The sequence below is a fragment of the Lemur catta genome, chromosome 18 (genome assembly GCF_020740605.2).
Source record: "Lemur catta isolate mLemCat1 chromosome 18, mLemCat1.pri, whole genome shotgun sequence".
NCBI classification, from domain to species: domain Eukaryota; kingdom Metazoa; phylum Chordata; class Mammalia; order Primates; family Lemuridae; genus Lemur; species Lemur catta.
The window spans coordinates 31278574-31298723 of record NC_059145.1 but is presented as its reverse complement, the minus strand read 5'-3'; the positions used below and the strand labels follow the sequence as shown (position 1 = coordinate 31298723).

Below are 20150 nucleotides of genomic sequence, written 5' to 3'. Positions count from 1 at the left end.
TTTTTCCTTTTTTGTTTCTTCTGTTCTGCTTCTCAGTTTGCCTCCCATGAAGTTCCTGGCAGGCTCTGGCACCTCCACCTCTGAACTACCCCTGAGCTGTGTCCGTTCACCCCTCTCCTTTATACAGAACCCTTCCTTTCCTCCGGGACACTCTGGCAAGCCATGTCTCTAGTTGGTCACCTTGCCCTCTCCGAGTCTTGCATTTTCATAGTCTAAAATCTCTGTCTTCTGATTGGAGAGTTTAGACGATTTACATTTCATGTAATCATCATATTTGGGTTTAAATCTACTGCTTTCCTGATTTTTTCTATTTGTTTCATTTGTTACTTTTCCCATTTTTAAAAACTCTTCTGATGCATTCTTTTTGATTGAGTATATTTAAAATTAAATAAAATTTAATATTCTATTTTATCTCCACTATTACCTTATTAGTTATGCTTATTTTTATTAGTTGTTCTAGAGTTTACTATATACATTTTTAGCTTATCACAGTCTATTTTTAAACAACACTGTACATATGTTACATATAATGTAAGTTCATTTCAGTAGTATTATTACATGACCCCATCCTTTGTGCTATTCTTGTTATAGATTTTATTTTCATGTTTTAAACTTTGCAATACATTGTCATTAGTTTGCTTTAACCAATTGGTAGCTTTCAAAGAATTTTAAAACTGAGGAAAAAACTTCCAAATTTACCCACATATTTTTTATTTCTTCTTTCTTTTGCAGATTCGTGTTTTCATGTGGTGTCATTTGTCTTCCACCTGAAGAATTTTTTAAACCTTTTCTGAAGTGTAAGTCTACTGGCAATGAATTTTCTTAGATTTTATTTGTCTAAAAAGTTTTTATTTTACTTTCCTTTCTGAAGGGTATTATCACTGGATATAAAATTCTAGGTTAATCGATATTTTCTTCCCATTTTCAAGATGTCCTTTCATTGTTTCTTGGATCTATAGGTTGATAGTTTTCATCAAATTTGGAAAACTATTGACCATTAAAGTTTAAAATATTTTTCAATAGCCCTTTTTCTCGCACCCCTACAATGTGTATTTTAGGTCATTTTCTATTATTTCACAAATCACTAAGGGTGTGTTCATTTTTTGCCTTTTTTTCTCCCTGTGCTTCATTTACTTTATATTCACTGTTATGTTTTCAAGATTACCTGTTTTCTTCTGCACTGTCAAATCTGTTTTAAATCTATCTAATGAAATTTTTATCTCAAACACTATGTTTTTATCTCTAAAAGTTCCATTTGACTCTTTTTTTTATGTTCTGTTTCTCTCCTCACTATAGTGGGTTTTCTATAAAATATGAGTTCTTTGTTATAATAGCTGTTTTGACTTTTAACTCATCCTTGTCTGTGAGGTCTATCATCTCTGTCATTTCTACATTTATTTTTATTGACTGAGTTTTCTCCTGGTTATGGGTCACATTCTCCTGATTCTTATCCTGTCTAGTACTTTTTGATGGGATACTACATATTGTAAATATTACGTAGTTGAGTGTCTAGATTTTGTTGTCTGTTTTAAAGAGTTTTGAACTTTATTTTGAGAGACTTATATTTTCCTACTAGTTTGAGCTTATGGAGTCTTTTTAAGCTTTGTGAAGAGTAGGTTTTACTCTAGGTGTATTACTGTTACTAAACCATGACCTCTCCAGCAATTCCACAGACTGTCCCAGGTGATCACTGTGGACATTCCACCCTGGCTCATCAAAGCTTGAATACATCCCAACCCTACTGAGCTCTGAGATTGTTCTGCTCTGACAAGTCAGTGATTATTTGCCCTGGCTTGTGAAATGTCACTCTCTGCTTGCACAACCTTACACTTACGGGTTACTTACGTAACCCTTATGCAGGTTTCTAGAGCTCTTTTACTATGTAGCTTCACCCTTTCTGAAACTCTGCCCCACAATTTCCAGCCATTTCATCCTATTCCATCTCTGATTTTTGTTGTATGGAGGCCAAAAGACTATATTTGTGTTCCCTTCATCCCTGCCTGTGGTCTTGAAATCACTTTGTACAGAAAACCAGAACAATTGTAGGGATCATCTCATTTGTTTCCCTTTCTTCGGGGATCAAAATCTGTGTTGCCTATTTTCCCATGTCTGAAAATACTTATTTCATGTATTTTGTCTAGTTTTCTGGCTGATTATCATAGGAGGCTAAGTATGTTCCTTATCCTCTATAATGGACAAAGTCTTATATATCTAATTTTAAATAAAACATATTACATATAAATTATTGAATTTGGCAGCAGAAAAGTCATCTTAAGACATTGTATTATTTTAGATAAGAAGAGCTATACATTTTTTAAATGATACTCTAAATTTTAAAATATGTAAAAAGCCATAAGGGTTTGAATAAATTAGTTTTTAATTACATATGTTAAACCTAACACTTATAGACTCTGTAGTCTGAAAGGTAAGGAAATTGATAATACCTTTAACTCCTTCCAACTCACTCTTCCTCCACTAATTATTTTATGCTTTTGTTTATATATTGTTAAGATGTATAACTTTTTTTAATCTGTAGCCATGGTTTACATGTTGGTGTTAATAATGATAATTCTATGTCAAATTGGATTTAAGTCTCACTGGTATTTTACCATAACATCTATTCTGGGGTTCTTTATTTTAAATTATTTCTTGTTTGGCTGGATGTATCATCAATTACTCCCCACCAAAGACTCATGGGGGAGTATTCTCTGAGTCCTTAAGGTTTATGAGTTTCTGCCTTTAGCCTTGTACTTGCAGTAAACTTGGCTAAATATAAAATTTCCTCAGAACTTTTCACATATTGTTCTACTGCCTTTTATCATCTAATGTTGCTGTGGAGAAATCTGAAGCCAGTCTAATATTTCCCCTTTGTATATGAACTACTTTTTGGCCTGTATGTCCATAAAATTCTTTCTTTGAAGTTTAGTAGCTTTTCAGGAGATCTCTTGCTATATTTCCTTTTGTATTACTTTTTACTGAGTTATGGTGTGCCCTTTTGGCAACAGATTTATATCTTTATTTCAAGAAAAATATTCTTGCATGTTTGGGCTTGTCTTCTTGGAACTTTTTAAAAAAGACTTCTTCTTGGAACCTGGAATTAGGCAGAAGCCTGAGGGTCTTAGGGATATTGTCCCATGGAGGCTTGAAGGGAAGGAAGGAAACTTCTATTGGAAGCTTTATAAAAGAGGGGCCACATTATACATTAGCAGGAAAATTGATTAGGCTAGCTCCTGTAGTAACTTGCAAAATAGAGACCATGTCTAATGTGCTGGACAAGGTATTTCCAGACAGGATGTTGAAAGTGCCAAGTGTTTTTTTTTTTTTTTTAGCTATTTATGATAAGTACAGTTAGAAAGAGAGGAACTAAAGATGGAATTATTAATATTTCATTTTTAAGCATAATTTAGAGGAAATATTTCCAACCCAGAACTTGCTGGATCAGAAAATAAAACTATTTTTTATTCCAATATTATTAGTCAGGAGAAATTTGTCAAAGCAGGAAGCAACATCAGGGCAAATATAAGACATAGAACACTGCCTGTAAAAATTGACTTTCCAGTCAAGAGCCTGCAAGTTCCTTTGTGAAGACTTTAGAAAGATATAAAGCAGTGCCTCACAAACCCTTTTTCATTTTTAAAAAAAATGGACTTGTAATAATCTTAAGAGTGTGATTTGTAGACCCTCTCAGCTAGACAGTGGAATTTCTAAAAATCTTAGAGTCTTGTCTTATAATACTCTGACTCACAGTCCAAAAATAGGGAGAAACTTTTGGATGTTGTTTTTGTCTAATGGAGTGAATTATAATTTGATACCAAGGAATTCCACAGAGTTTTAAAAGGAATTATATCAGCTTGGACTAAAAGGTAGCAGAAATAGTTCAGAATGAAAAGAAGTCGCTAGATCTCTACCTTACTTTGAGCAGAAAGCAGGTTGAGAAAGCTACTCAGCTGTGAGCATGGAAAATTTGTGTGTGTGTGTGTGTGTGTGTGTGTGTGTGTGTGTGTGTGTGTGTAAAAGAAAGGATGACTCCAAGGGAACAGCTAAGGCTCAATGCTTAAAGCCAAGAGAGATGGAAAATGACTGAAGATTAAAGTAGAACTGGGTTCTGATCAAGGAATCTGTAATATAGGAATTCTGTAATCCAGCTGGATTTCAGAATTGCTATGGACCACTGACTGTTACGTGCTTTTCATTGTTCCCCTTGTTGAGTGAGAGTATCTCCTGTGTTTATGACTCTTTCCCACTTCACATTGTATATTGGGTGTGTGTGTTCAGGGATGTGTTTAGAAACTTGCCTCTTTAGTTCATACATCTTCAGATCAAGAGCTGTACCTGAGGAGCCTCATTCACATCTGGAACTGATTTAAATGACATATTCTGAAATCTAAATCAAGATCTGATGCTATAACAAACAGGATGAGATTCTGGTATTTCTTGAGGGTGAGAGGAGTGTATTTTGCATGTAGGAAGGTGGTGGGTCACTACAGCATTGGAGGGTGCATGACAATAGACTCTTATTTTAGTGGTTCCTCATGAGCCATGCCTTCCAGTATGTATGCTCTAGCTTAGTCCCCTCTTATTAAATTTGGACTGGCCATGTCACCCATTTTAACCAGTAAGATGTGCTGGAAGGAATACTATGTCAGTTCTGGGCAGATTCCCCTTCTGGCAGCTACCATACAAGTCCAGCTGCCTTAAGAGCACCATGCTGTGAGGAAGCTCAAACTAGTCAGGTGGAAAAGCCATATGGAAGAAAACTAAGGAACTCAAGCCACAACCCCAGCAGAGCTCTCCACTTACATTCGGCACCAAGTTGCCAGCCATCTGAGTGTTACTCGTCTTGTCAGTGGATTCACCTCTGTCAGTTAAGTCACCCCTGCTAATATTATGTGGGGTATAGATGAATGGTCCTTCTCAAGCCCTGCACCAATTACAGATTTGTGAGAAAATAAATTTTAAGCTACTAAGTTTTGGGGTACTTTGTCATATGGCAATAGATAATGGAAACATTTTGCATTTCTACCTTGAGTTATTTTTATTGCGGCTGCTTTTTGTTTATAATACTTCTTTCATCCTCTCCAACCCTCCCCTGTCAATTACCTATATATTTGTTCTAGGTTGAGTTCTTTCCAATTATTACTATTAATAGGTATCAAGTAATTCAACCAAGTAATTGAGTAACTTAGTAATTCAACTAAAATAAAGTATTGGTTTATAAATAAGAATATGCAGTGATGAACAGGAAGGGCAAATTGCAGCTCTTTGAATCAGGTTTCACTGCTATGTTCTCCGCCCAAGGATGATGTCTCCATTTGGATTTCAGTGTTTCCAGTATTTCTGTGGCTCAGAAAAAAACCCTTAAAAGTTACAAAATCCTCTGCTTATAATCCAGTAGCTAATGCTTTCTTTCCTATGTTTGTCCCAACTCATTTTCAGCAATATCTCTTAGTAATAAACAGAGGGACCACAGTATTTATTGTCTAAATTCACTCTTTAGTGAAAGGGGTTGCTATTTATGATTGCACTAGGGTGGTAGATGTAAAGTGGGCAAATCAGGTCATCAGACCACATTGTTTGTAAGCTTAGATTTTGGATAATAAAAATGGTATGCATTAATACCTCCTTGAGCTCTACGTACTAAGCCTTCCTGCTGTGGAGCAGGGAAAATCCTCATGCTGTGTGGTTTGAGTGTTTGTGTCCCTCCAAGATTCATGTTGCAACTTAATCCACAATGCAGCTGTAGTAAGAAGTGTGGCCTTTGGGAGGTAATTCGGTCCTGAGGCCTCTGCCCTCATGGTTGGATTAGTGCAGGGAACTAGCTGGGCCCTGTTTCCCCTCCACCTTCTGCCGTGTGAGGACACAGCAACAAGGCGCCAATTTTGAAGCAGAGATCAGCCCTCACCAGACACCAAAACCTGCTGGTGCCTTGATCTTGGACTTCCCAGCCTCCAGAACTGTGAGGAATAAATTTCTATTCTTTATAAATTACTCAGCCTGTGGTATTTTCTTGGAGCAGCAGGAACAAACTAGGACACTCCATTTCCCCTTTGGCCTGACTATGTCTCTGCATCTCACGGTTTCCCTCAGTGAATGCTGAATTGACCTTTTAGGATGGAGTCATTGGCATATTGAGGAATTCTATATCCTGCCTAATTTCTGTGGAGGTTATGTGTAACCTTCAGTGATTTTTCTCATTTTGGATCAGTTTTTAAAGCACATGGCAGAGTTTATGCTTTGTAGCTCAAAGCCTGTGGTTTGGGATTTTATTTATATACCTCTGTCATTACTATGGGGATATACTTTCCTTACATTTTTATTTTTTAAAGTTGTTTTTGATGGGTTTAGGAGGAAGTAGAATTAAATGTCTTTACTCTGTTATCTTTAACTGGAAGACCACTGTTTTGATACGGAGATATGACCTTGATATAGAGCCAAACAGAAGAAAGCAGATTATAGTACATTAGTTATGGTATGTATCCCTTTGTGTTAAAAATACATTTTATATTCATAACCTGTTACTAAGAATATTTATCTCACTGGTAACCGAGGTTATTTTATGGAGTGGAAAGGATGTATATAACGTGTATAATCCTGAAATTTTTATAATGGGCATGAATTACTTTTATAAATCAGAGAAGAAATCAATGAAGATAATTCCATTTAGGAGAAAAATAAAAAGACTTAGGCCTCCATGGCCCTTACTGCATCATGGAGTTGAAGATCTACGCCGCTAACAAGGCATCTTGTGGTTAAGCCTGAAATGCCCTTTTCTTTTGACCCAATAGCCTTTCATCAAAATTTTCCCATTGCAGACCTTACAGAGAATTATCTTCCTGAGCACCAGAAAATGTAAGAGTGACCGGGCAGGGATCACGTTGATGCCACAGGTTAAAGGCTACTGGGATAGATTGAATTAACCACAGTTACAACAAAAAGAAAATCCCGGTGTCTGTGTGGGATGGTTGATGCCTATTGTCTGGGTTTCCGAGTCCACAGAGGGCCTGTTTCTGACTGTTTGTTTGCCTGACTCGCATGAGCACTTCCCCGCCCACTGTCCTCTGCCTTCTGTGTCCTGCGACGCAGCGTGTATTTTAGCAATGGTGGTCTATCCCTTGGCATATCCAGAGTAGGGGAGACGAGCAGTAAATAACAGCGCTAAGCCTGTGCCCTGAGTGGTTCCTCGGAGGGCTTTACTGAGCACAGAAGAAATGGATTCAAGAAACTTAGTGTGGTGGAGTGGAAAGTAAAACACAGAAAAGAAATAGAGTGGTGCACACGGCTGTCACACAGCGTCAGAAATCTAGACGAGAAAGGTAAGCATCGGCGGCTCGAAAAGACCTCGCAGGGAAGGGCAGGGCTGCTGCGGCGTGTCAAGCGGCTGACACAGGAGCCGAGCTTGACAAGTCATTTTGATGCTGAGCTGGAAACCCCCTTGGAAATAAACACATTGTTCAAAAAGGCCAAACAAATCCAAATCAATACAGAGAAGAGAGCTAAGGGAATGAGTAAAAACAAGTTAATGAAGGATGGTGACCGCCCTGCACCCACTCCTGACCCCAACCTGAGCCTCAGCCAGGGCAGGTATGTGAGGTTGAGAGGTTGCCTGGTGCCATGAGGAAAGTATGGCCGGAGAGCCAGAAAGACCCATGCTGATCCCTGGCTTGCCCACTTGCCACTTGGCCTTAGCATTTTGGGCACGCAACTTCTCTCTGCTCATAGAGAAATCCTCAGCTGGTTCTGCTCAGTGTCACTGATTCTGAGTCTGGGCTTCTTTATCTGTGACGTAGAGATAATAGTATGCTCCCCATGATGTGGCTTTGAGATTAAATGAGATAACACCTGTAAACCCCTATAGCCCACAGAAGTTGCTCAGTAAGAGCTAGTTGTTAGTTCTCTGGAGCCTGTCCTCTGTCTCCAAGCTCTCCGGTGTGGAACACTCCAGTGCCTTGCCCTCACCTCCCTCCTCCTCCTGTTTCTCTTTTTCTTCTTTTTCTCTGTCCTATTCTATAAGGATAGTGAAGTCCTGAGCTGGCAGATAAATTGGACTCCAGCTTGGGTGAAGCAGAAAGAATTCTTGACGTATTTTTTTCTGCAGTAGGGAAAGCAAGTTGCACTGTGCTCCTGGTTTCCATTACTGAGCTGGTCATATTTTATCTTCCCTTAAGTGGCAGCCAGATCTCTCCAGGTCAGGTCAACACAGATTCTGAATACAGGAGAGAGAAGCAGGTACTAAAGCTGGTCAGAGGTATTTATTTCTCCTACAGCTGTACTGTCTAAAAGAGGCAGTAACATGTTCCAACCCGAGGCTGGGAGCTGCAGCTCTCCTCTGCAGTGCCCTTGGAACCTCAGGCCTGTTTCCGCTCAGCTGATTCTTCCCGATGCTGTCAGCCTTGTTCCTTTGCCCAGCTTCATTATGGCACCCACCTTCTCAAGGCTGTCATTAACTCCCCACTGCCCGTAAAACAGATCTCCAAACCCGTACCCTGGTATCCAGTGCCTGCTATTCTCTGACACCAACTTACTGTTCATTTTATTTCCACCATCTCTAAGCACTTGCTAATCTAATACCCAACTATTCACTGTTTCCAATATGCTCCCTATATTTCCCCTCTTGTGCCTTTTTAATGTTTCTTGTGTCTGGAATAATCCTTCTCCTCCTCCTCCTCCTCCTCCTCCTCCTCACTCCCATGATCAAGTCATACCTATTCCAAAAAGCCCAGCTCAAATGCAAGCCCCTCCACGAAGCTGTATTTGTGTACCCCGCAGCTGGAGGTAACCGTGTCCTTCTCTGAACTCCTTTGGCTTTCTATGAACAGAGTGCTGACTTAGAATTCTTCGCTCTGCAGTACAAACTTTTCTAATTTCAGTTTTCTTCTCTAATAGAATGGAGGCCCCTTGATAAGAGTTAGCCCGACTCCTACCTCTTTTCCCGACAATGTCTAACACACACTGGGCAACTGGATGAATGAATTTGAAGACAGTAGTTGAGCTGTTGTACATAGATACAGTTGCTAATGATACACAACTTGATACATCACGGATGGCAAACCCCTGCCACACATGCCTTTGTGGCTCCTCTGGTGCTTGTGGCAAAATTCTTGTCATGCACCAACCCTAATCACACAGTGGCTGCCTGGCGAAGTGGATTGGGAACCATTCTGAGGTTGCATCTTGTGCCTTCAGGAGGAAGTGCTGTGATTGATTGGCAGCGTCCCCCACTACCAGTGGACCAGAACTGATGAAAGGCAGAAGCTTTCTCTACCCTACTGGTAGAGAGATAGTCCTTTTAATGGGACAGATTTACTTGCGATGAAAACTGAATCTCCTAAAACTGTTAGGAAATAACACAGAATTGGAGCCACCAGACCTAATTCTCACTTGGGCCTTTTCAACTTGGAAGCTGGTAGCACATTATTATACTTAATCTTCATTTCTCCACGTGTGAAATGAGTTACTAACACCTATTTTTCCTACCTCACGGTCAAAGAAGAAGATATTTTTTCCTGTTTATGAGGACAAAATGAGATATGTATAAATGTGTCAGCTTATTTTATCTTTATTCCAATGACTTTCCTTTTGGCTTAGAGGCTCCCAGATTGTGCATGTCTAATGGAGCCTGTGCTCACCTCCCTTTGTGGGACCCCAGGGCCAGCAAGGAAGCCAGTGGGATCAAAGCCTTCTGCACTGAGCGCTCCAGTACCATGTGTGGCCAGGGAAGTGAGGATGGAAGCAACCCTCTGGCTGTCTTTTGCACATAGTTTATTTAATACTCAACCTATTTGCTTTGATTTTTTTAATCCAATCGAAGAGTAAGTGGCTCATGAGGACAGAGGAGAGTTCTTCAATCCTGCATTTCTTCCTTGTATTTATTTCTCAACCTATTTCTTCATAAAACCAACAAACAAAATCAAAAAACACCTAAAAAGGATCACCTTTTCTCTTAAGCATAATATTTCAATCCAAATGAAATTATTTTTTAAAATCACATTAGAGTATGTGCAGTTTTCTCTTTGATGCGATTTCTGACACTGATAAGTTAAGTTATATGTGCTGAAGAAGCTATATAGAAATAAAACGAAGTATATCCAAACTAGTTCATCATTTTTATATTACTCCCCCCTTTAAGGCCTAAGAAATAACTCTAAGTATTGACGCTTTTAATTATTAAACCTCTTTTATTGACCCAATGCCATCTTCTTAATGTTAAGTGAAAGCTGGAGCACTAAAAATGGGCCCAACGTTTTAAATCCATCATAATTGCCCTTGAGTGGCCAAGAGAGTGGACCTCTGTGTATGAGGCTCTCGTTAAATGAAATCTTGCCGTGCTTGCCTGGTCTGGACTGGGAAATCACCTCAGCCCTTTGGGCCTGTTGCTGAAATGGACTCTTTCAACTCAGAAACATAAATTAAATCAAAAGATTGGAGTTCTAGAAAATCTGCCATCCTCCACCTCACCCCAAGGCCATAGAAGAAAATAAAACAGCAAGAGGAAAGAGCTTCATGAAATGGCTAATGAAAACTAGGCGCATAAGGACATTAAGCCAAGGAAATCTGAATGAAGAAACCAAGCGACGCATACAAGAGAACATTAAGGAGACGGTCGCTTTCCCCAGTTATTGAAAGCTGGGCCCTTTTCACCAGCCGTGTTGTGTACCTGCTGGCAAGTTGCCTCCTGCTGCTGCACAGAGAAGTCTGGTTCTGACAGGCACTTGTCACCACCAGATAATTGCATATTTTGTGGTCTGGAAACATTATTTGATTGGCTGCTTTAGTGATTACAGTATTGATTTGTTCCTCTTGTCACATGCGTTACATCTGTGTTAGCATCCCAGGGAAAACAGTACAGTTGTGATTTGTTAACTGTACTTTTTTTTCAGATAAAAATTAGATGATTCCCTGTGTTTGTTTATCTTTCTCTTACCAGGCAAAGCTGTTACCAAATAATTAACTAGATGTTGGCTTTAAGAAATAAGCAAAGCACTTTAATTTTTTTTTGACACCTGCATTAAGTGGAAAAACTTTAGAGAAGACTTTTCAAGAAATTGCTGTACAACATGGTTAAGAAATCTCTCTGTGATTATAAAATCATAACAGAATAATTGGATGATGACACTACCTGATTCTCCTAGGAATTCTGCTGACATTTCTGAGAACTGAGAAGGGCCTCTGTGTGAATCTCGGAAACAGTCTGTAATTTTTTCCCTCTTTTCTCTTCAGCTCAATAGGTTCCTGGCCAAGCCCCAGGACCAGGAGCTGAGAGAGAGAGGCTGGGCTTGGATCACTCTCAAGATGAAGTGAAACGCCAGATGTGCTCCAAATACTTGAAGTCTCCAGGGAAGTTAAAAAAAAAAAAAAAAAAAAAAAAACTTCAGAGCTGTCTACTTTGCGAAAAAAAATTCCTAAATTAAGCATTCCAGGATAGCTTCTTCTGACCAACTCTTCAGTCCTTATCTGTTATGGCATGGTTAAGAAATCCTATTCTAGTCCATGTGGGTTCGTTCAATTCTAAGGTGCATGGGGTGTTGGGGGCAGGGTCACACTTCAACTGGAAAGTTGAAAATCTGCACAGCATGAAAAAGAGAGAACTATTTTCCACAGGAGGCACATATTCATTAGCCCTAACTAAAATATTGACATTTTGATTGGCTTTTCGGTGGCAATTGCTCTGTTGCACCAATACAAAATGTCCAGCTAGGCCAGTGCTTAGAACACCTGTCCTGGATGCTTAAGAATAACTAACAAAAAAATGGATGGCTTTCAAAAGAATGAGAAGACAAGCCACAGGCTGGAAGAAAATATTTGCAAAAGACAGCTGTAAGGACTGTTTTCCAAAACATACAAGGAACTCTTAAAACTCAATAATAAGAAAACAGCCCAATTAAAAAATGGGCAAAAGATCTGAACCTCAAAGAAGATATACAGATGGCAAATAAGCATATAAAAAGATGCTTAATATCACATGTCATTAAGGAATTGCAAATTAAAACAACAATGAAATACCACTATGTACTTATTAGAATGGCCAAAATCCAGAAAACTGATAACACCAAATGCTGGCAAAGATGTGGAGCAACAGGAACTCTCATTCGTTGCTGGTGGAAATGCAAAGTGGTATAGCCACTTTGGATGATGGTTTGGAGGTTTCTTACAAACCCAAATATACTCTTATCATAGGATCCAGCAATCATGCTCCTTAGTATTTCCCCAAAGGAGTTGAAAACATGTCCACACAAAAACCTACATGTAGATATTTATAGCATCATTATTCTTAATTGCCAAAACTTGAAAGCAATGAAGATGTCCTCCAATGGGTGAATAGGTAAATAAAATATGGTACATCCAGACAATGGAATATTATCCAGTACAAAAAGAAATGTGCTTTCAGGCCATGAATAGATATGGGGAAACTTTAAATGCACATTACTAAGTGAAAGGAGCTAATATGAAAAGGTTACATACTGTATAATTCTAACTATGTGACACTCTGAAAAAGGCAAAACTATGGAGACAGTAAAAAGATCAGTTGTTGCCAGGGGTTGGGGGGGGAACCCCAGAAATGCCAGACTCTGCCTTAGCCCAACCACTTCTGTTCTCTGCAAGGGACCCAAGGAATTACAAGAAATAATGACACAGGAAAAGAAAGAGTAGCACTTTATCATTAGCTGACCTTGTATTAAAAACTTCAGTGTAGAGCTATTGGATAAAAAGAGAAATGGCTCAAGAGACATGAAAGGAGGTTCCTCCCTCTTAGACCCATACCCAAATCTCGGGATCTTAGTACAAGAGATGAGAGAACCCCTGTACAGAATGTAAACTTCATAGGGTCTGAGATCCTACCCCCAGAGGTAGAATATCTACATATTCAATATTTGTCGCATACATCTATGCACTCATTCAAAGACTCCTACACCTAATGAATATCTTTACCAGGCACTGGGATAGAGCAGGGAGGAGACATGGCTATTGTATTCTGAATTCATAGTCCACCATCAGAAACATGCTTTCACTACAGTATGGAGAGTTCTTTGGGAAGGAAAGACAGATCATACAGGAAGCTTCCAAAATCCAGGGCAAGGGAGGGTGGGGAGCCTTTTCAGAGTCAATGTTGCCTTCCTAGATCCTTACTGGGTTTAGACGGGAGGATTTCTGGCATTTGTAAATAGTAAAGATACGCTCTGTTGGTGGACTTGCTGGCAGTATCCAGATAGTTTGAATGCAGAACTGAAGTTTTAGAATGATAGTCAGAATGATGATTAGTTGGCAAATTTAAATGGTGATAAACCCTCATTAATATGTATGACCCATGCTTTTCCTAAATTTGGTAAAATGAAAGCCGGAGTATAAGATCATTTAGAAAAACCTACATTCATACCATTCATTTGTGTAATCTGGCATGTAATACCTGATTACCATAATTTTACCTAAATAATGAATAAATTAGACAGGGGAAAAATTAAAATCTTTCATATTAGGTACAATTGTAATTCTTTCACAGTAACATTCACAGTTAAATTCTTAATTAAGCTTGCATGCCTCCTTTACAAAAATACATTTCATAGATGTATTTAATTTTTTAGTATTTGCATTAATGAGAGGAAAGAACAGCATAGATAATTCCCCAAAACCAAAGTTCAAAATCCATCTCCATTAGGCTGTGTGATAAAGTCTATCCTGTACAATGCCTGATATTTGCTTTCCTAATGATGCTCTTTATGGGATAATATGCACATATATTTGCATGTCCTGAAAAGAAAAAAAAACAGCTGATGCAAATCAGGGCAGAGAATGTGACAAGGGCTGAGTGATGGGTAAGTCTTTTGGGACTGACATATTTTCAGTGACAATGGGTATATAGATAACTGGCTAGTCTATACATCATAAGTTGAAATAGAAGATGATATATCCTCCCTCCCTTCTTCCCTTCCTTCCTTCCTTCTTTCCTACCTTCCTTCTTTTCTTCCTTCCTCCTTTCCTCCCTCCCTCCCTTTTGTCTCTAACCTCAATTCATTTATTATGTTTCCCAAAATGTTCAGCATCAACAAAGACACATAAATCTATCCAACTTCAGGTAAAACTTTAACAATAAACTTGGGGAAGCAGCTAATCAGTATGATCATCTCTGTGGGAACTAAATACCTCAGCCCATTTCTAGCCTAAATCCTGTAGGCACATGATTATAAACTTGAGGGTGATAGCTTCCTGCTGTGCATATGTCGACACCTAATACAATATTTTTTGGGAAATTATAAAGAATTCAGCAAGCATCTTCAGTCATGGGAGAGCATTTTGCAGTATATGTTGCTGTCATCATAATGAAGATTACAAATGATCTCCCTGCTGCTCTGTGTACATCTTCTAGGATCAGACATCAAACTAAAGATGGCAGAAATGCATTCAGAGCCCCACTTTATGAATTTACTTTGTTTATTGCATTTCTTTTCTTGGAAATGTAATTGCTTCGGAATTACTGGGATCATGGGGAAGAGAATGCCATCAAGAAAGTAAGCTATAGAATGGGGAAATGTGAAAAAGTCAATTTAAGTTGGATAGAAATCTTGGGATTTTCTGATCTACAACTTCTGGGTGACTGCATCAGCTTTTGCAAGGGAAGAGGGAATATTTTTATCCACTGATTGTTGCTGTTGTTGTTCAACACACACACAAAAGGAAGACCTGATACATTACCAGAAGACTGGAGATATAGTTCAAAATAATATGCCATCTCCAAAAGAAATCGTATCATTGTATCACCACACAAACATAATTGTTCTTATTTGGGGGTTGTGAAAAAAAAAAAAACATCAGCAAAACAATGAATTAAGGTATCAAATACTAAACAGACATCAGATTAAGCCAAACTTCTCTTTCATTTCAACAAGAACAATCTTAAATCCCCATTTAGCTCATACAAAATTTAGCAAACTATTATTTTCAATAGTTGTTCAAGATATTACATAAAAGTTGCAAAGCATTTTCTCTTGGGCATGAGGTATATGCTTTTGGGAGTAAGAGCATGTAGATGTGTACATACACGCACACACTGGAATTCTCATGTCTCTTACTCTTTAGGAACCAGTGTACATGCAAAGATATAGACTTAGTTGGGTTTCAGTCTAGGTTTCTTTGATTGCAAGTAACCAAAAAGTAGCAAGTAGCCAGAATACATAATGTAACCAAGCAGAAATATGTTGAATGGGATGGGGTTGCCTACAGAATCAGTGGGAGGCTGAGGAAGCATGCTTGGAAAAGGACAAGAACCAAGGCAGTTCTACTTACTTAGCAGGGATTATTTTGTAGCATCATCAGAGTGCCAAGGCTCTCTGAAAGAACCCCACTCATTTTCATTCTGTTCTTTCCTTGGTTGAAATTGAGATTCCTGGAAGGGAGCTTCCAGCTGATCTATTTGCTCACATGCTCATTCTTGAACGGAGAGAGTGGGACATGTCCATCACTTGTCCCACCAGACTAAGGGGATGGGTGCTGGGCAGCCAAAAGCAGCAAGCAAACAGTCCATGATCTGAGGGTGAATGAGTTTCACCCACCCTAACCCTGAGTGGAGAGATGCTCTTCTCCTCTTTGACCGTTTTCAAAGTATGAACACAGCTTGGCATGATGTAATCAGTTCCTGATGTGGAGTCTGAAGACCTGGGCCTCATACTGCTTAGTTTTGTGACTTTTTGCAACTCTTTTATCCTCTTTTTATATTAGTTTCCCCAGCTTACCTTCCTCACAAGGTTATTGTAGACACCCAAACAGTCTAATTAATGCATGTGAAAGTGCTTTGTAAAACCTTAAAGTGGTTCCCGAATGTTCCTGGGAGTTTGAGAAGCCTCTCTCTGTTAGTGACTGCAAGAGACCACAGAGAGTCGCAAGGACTCAATAGCATGTCTGAGACCCTGAGCATGCCCTGGGTATTGAGAGTAATGACCTTGACAGATTAGATGGATGAAATAACTGTATATCCACCAGACTTAGGCCATACCTTATAATAAAGCAAAGTCCTTACTTTCCACTTTCTAGAACAATCTGTTCCACCTTGCTGGTTCCCAGCAGTCCTTATGCTTCAGGCATACTGTCTGGATTTTTGGTTCTTAAATGATAAGTGAAAAACACACGGAAAGGTCATACTTTATTTGAAAAATATATTCCTGAAGTCCTTGTATAATTCAAAATTCACCTATTACAAGATTCATACCAAAAAAAAAATAGGGAGGATTCTGGTTTACCAGCTAAAATGAGTGTTCCCAAGTAGCCCAACCATAAACTCCACTGTCTTCATTCTGAAATTAAATTATATGATTGTCAACAAACTTAATTTGGTGGGGGGAGGTTGCATTATTTCCAATTTTGTACATAAAGAGAGGCTCGATGCATTTTATGTCACATAATTTTGAATTTATGTAATTCAAATCTGCATTCAATGTGGTGTCACTGTAATTTGGTACAGTGCTATAGTACCCATATTTTCTGTATTACTCCAACACTGAGGAGCAACATTTGGTTTAAATCAGTAACACAACCACTGTCAAATGTATCCTATTTAGCAAATGCATAAGGAGGAACCCAGTAAGGTGTGGATACTTTAGTGTGCGTTTCATCTTAACTCACCTATAAAAAATTCTAATTTAATAAATCTGGGCACTCATGTTTTATGGCTGTGTCTTGTTTTCACAGGGGCCAACTCTTGTGAATTGAATGAAGAGTTTTCAATTCCATGCTGGGCTGATTTCTCTGTTGTAAAATGAGTTTCTCTGCTTTTGCTGAGGGGTTGAGTGATACAAGTGAAGGGAGCAAACCATGAGCAGCTTTCCTTGGTTAGTTGCGAGGAAGGCTTCATACCAACATAGGCATTGACAAAGGGCTTTTGGAGAAAACTGTATGGATGTTGGCACCCTCCCTGCTAGTGCAGCCATGGCATTGGCCCATGGGGTCCTTGAAACGAGCCTTTGAAGTTCTCATGTTCACTCTTGATCATGAGACAACGGAGGCCCCTAGAAGTCTACTCTGCAACGCAGTCACACAGCCGGTATGCGGCGAGGGTGAGCCAGCCACAGAGCTGTCTTGCCATCCACAAGCAGCTCACTCTCTCCTTTGAAGGCAAGACCTTCAAGCTATTTTGTAAAGGAGCTCCTGGAACCTCTCCTCTGGTTTTCTCTAATTCTCTCTACCATATCTCTTAATGTTACTTCTAAAAACAATTCTCCGTGCTCTACCCACAGAATTCATTATTTTCAAGGAATGATTATGCATTTTGTCAAATAAATAAATAAACCCCTAGGCCCTTGTATGAGATAAAGGAAAAAATAATACATTTCAAATATAGGTGGCTATACAAATCAGCTGAAAATTTTAAAAAGGGACAATAGGATAATTCTTAAATGAATATTTATCTTTCAAGTAGAATGCTCTTTGGTGTGGAGTCACAGGAACATGGCATAGATGAATTACGGAATAATATTCTAGATTTCCCCGCCTATATTCTTGGCTTTAGTTGGAATCTTTCCTTAAAATTTATTCACCTCTATTTTTGTGTGTGTTTCAATGTGACCTTGCCTAACATTGCACTGAGAACTTAATAAATGAAGCTATTATTTCTTCTTCCCGGTTATTCGTGATATTGCATACCCAGGTTCTATCTCTTCCTAAAATAAAAAGAATCTCTTGCAATGGTCTGGGGGTGCATTGTCTACAATCACCTTCTGATCTCTCATCTCACTCTATCTTCACAGTGGTCCTCTGGCTTAGAGACAGAATGACTGTCATCCTCTTCTTATGGATTAGTAGCTTGAACTGCAAGATATTTTGCAGCTTGCTAGGGGCAGGAGAGCTGGTATCCATGTCCATGTCTCTTGATTCTATGCTCTCTGTTCTTTCCCTTTTGCCACACAGATTCTCCCCAGGTACACTCCTCAGATGCTGCCCACTTCTCCCCAGGTCTGTATCATGGGGCTTTGCCCATCCACAAAGGAATGTGACCTGAAGTAGCATTCTGGCAAATGCCATCATGAGTGGTACCTGCTCGTCTCCTTACAGGCTTAATTATCTGTAGCTAAGTGGTGGTGTTCTCCAACTCAAGCTAGTGTACAAATGACATTTCATTGAGTCTAAAACTCAGAAGTGGTCAGTTGCCATCACACCCCAATCCTCTTTGCATCTCGTTAACTCACTGCTCTAGCAGAGGAGCTTCACACAGCCTCCTCATCTGACCCAACCACCAATACCATATGCAGGCCCTGCTGTAATTAAGTATTGATTTCATGTAACGTGTGTACACAGAGGAGGTTCATCTCATTTGTGAGCTGCTGTTATCTGTCGGTAGAACAAAATGTGATTACCGGTGGATGTCCTATGGCTATCTATGGCAAACTATAACCTCTAATCCATCGAATTATAGAGACATTATGGTACGCCATTCAGGAGTGGGCCATTCGTCTTAACATGGCCTCTGCTGCTGTTGGCCTGCTTTTGTTCACAGAAATAGCTGCACAGATTCTTCACTGCAGCTCTTTCTTAGTCCCAATTTGGCCCTACCAGAATGGAGGCACGCAAAGTCCATCTACTATAATGTACCATGGCTGTGACTTCAAATAAATGGGGCACCAGGTATTATTTCTCTTCTGCTCTCTTTGAGGCAGACAATCCTCCTGCCATTATTCTGGTTACCTTGCTATTCCTGGCAGAACAGAACAAGAAATTTTGGATAGAACAAAGTTCACATCATTAACATTGTCAGGAAATGCTAGAGGTTCTTTAGTCCCCTGTGACCTTTGAGCTGAATTGAGGATGCTCTGCTTTTTAGATTTGATAAGGAAGATATTGGGGGGCTGAGGGTATCACACTCACTATGGGAATAAGAGCCTGAGGAACTGGGGTCTGTGTCTCTCTTAATTGTGTGATTCCTCTTTCCATTTGACAGTTTCATCTCCACTGAGCCACTGGCTGTCTTGATTAGGAATTTTCTCCTAGCAGTGGAATGAGAGTTTCTAAATAAAGCTATGAGCTGTTTGTGTAGGTGTCTTTGCTTATTTGGAGCTCTCCATCGTGTGGTGGGAGGTTGGATGGAATAGCCTAGGTGGTGGTGCTTTTGCCTTCCCCGCTTGCTCAGAGTCTTGGCCTGGGATATCAAGAGATAAGCCAATTAAAAAGTCTTGTTTCCTGTGCTGGTGCTCTGTCCTTTAACACAGCAGTTTTTTTCTCTTATCTACTGCTACTTAAAGTTACTTCCATTAGGTGTTTCTTTCCTGCTGCCATGTAAAGGGATTAAAAATAGCATTGTAGATGGACTGGTGTTAGGGGGAAATTTTCCAATCCTGTACACCATTGTGGGTTATGTCTTTGAAGCTCACACTGAACTCCTCAAGCTCCATTTTAAATGTCACTTTATCACATCCCATTCACCTGGGTGAGTTAAAAGTCCCCAGCTAGGGAATGGTAGATAATTGCCAGTCACACCGTAAAAGTGTCAATTGCATATTAAATATGGCACTCGGGAATCTGGTAAATGAGTCAGAGACAAAGTATAAAATAAAATAATCTTCCTTGCATGTCCTCCCCCCAATACATTTCAGCAGGGGTCTGTTAGGGGCCATATCAACAAATAGTGCTGCAGAAATCAAGAATGCTTCTTTTGGTACTTTTAAGTGGGGAATGGAGTGTCAACAGGGGAGAAAATATAAGCTTTGGGGTAAGAGGGACCTGGGTTCTGATTCCCAGCTCTGTAACACTGAACAAATAAATCATTCATCACTTAGAGCCTCAGTCTTCTCATGTATACAATGTGAGCATGACAGGGATCTTGCCAGTCATGAAGACCAAATAGGCAGCACTCATAAAGCCAGCTGGCTCAGTGCCTGGAACATTATAGCCACTCACTAAGGCATCCTGCTGGCACACTGCCTACCACACTGCATGAATGCCATTCTTTTTTTTTTGTTTTTTTGAGACAGAGTATTGCTCTGTCACCCAGGCTAGCATGCAGTGGCATCATCGCACCTCACTGAACTCAAACTCCCGGGCTCAAGTGATTCTCCTGCCTCAGCCTCCTGAGTAGCTGAGACTACTGGCACAAGCCACCATGCCCAGGTAATTTTTCTACTTTTTGTAGAGATGGGTTCTTGCTCTTGCTCAGGCTGGTCTTGCACTCCTGGCCT

The 20150-nt window shown here is 39.6% G+C and overlaps 1 long non-coding RNA gene across 1 annotated transcript in view; it reads left to right on the top strand.

The window, feature by feature from the left end:
* Positions 1-20150, top strand: part of LOC123623524 — a 51811-nt gene that overhangs the window by 13627 nt on the left and 18034 nt on the right. The window contains exon 2 of the long non-coding RNA XR_006729873.1: positions 733-797. This is a non-coding gene — a long non-coding RNA (uncharacterized LOC123623524). The remainder of the gene's footprint in view (positions 1-732; positions 798-20150) is intronic.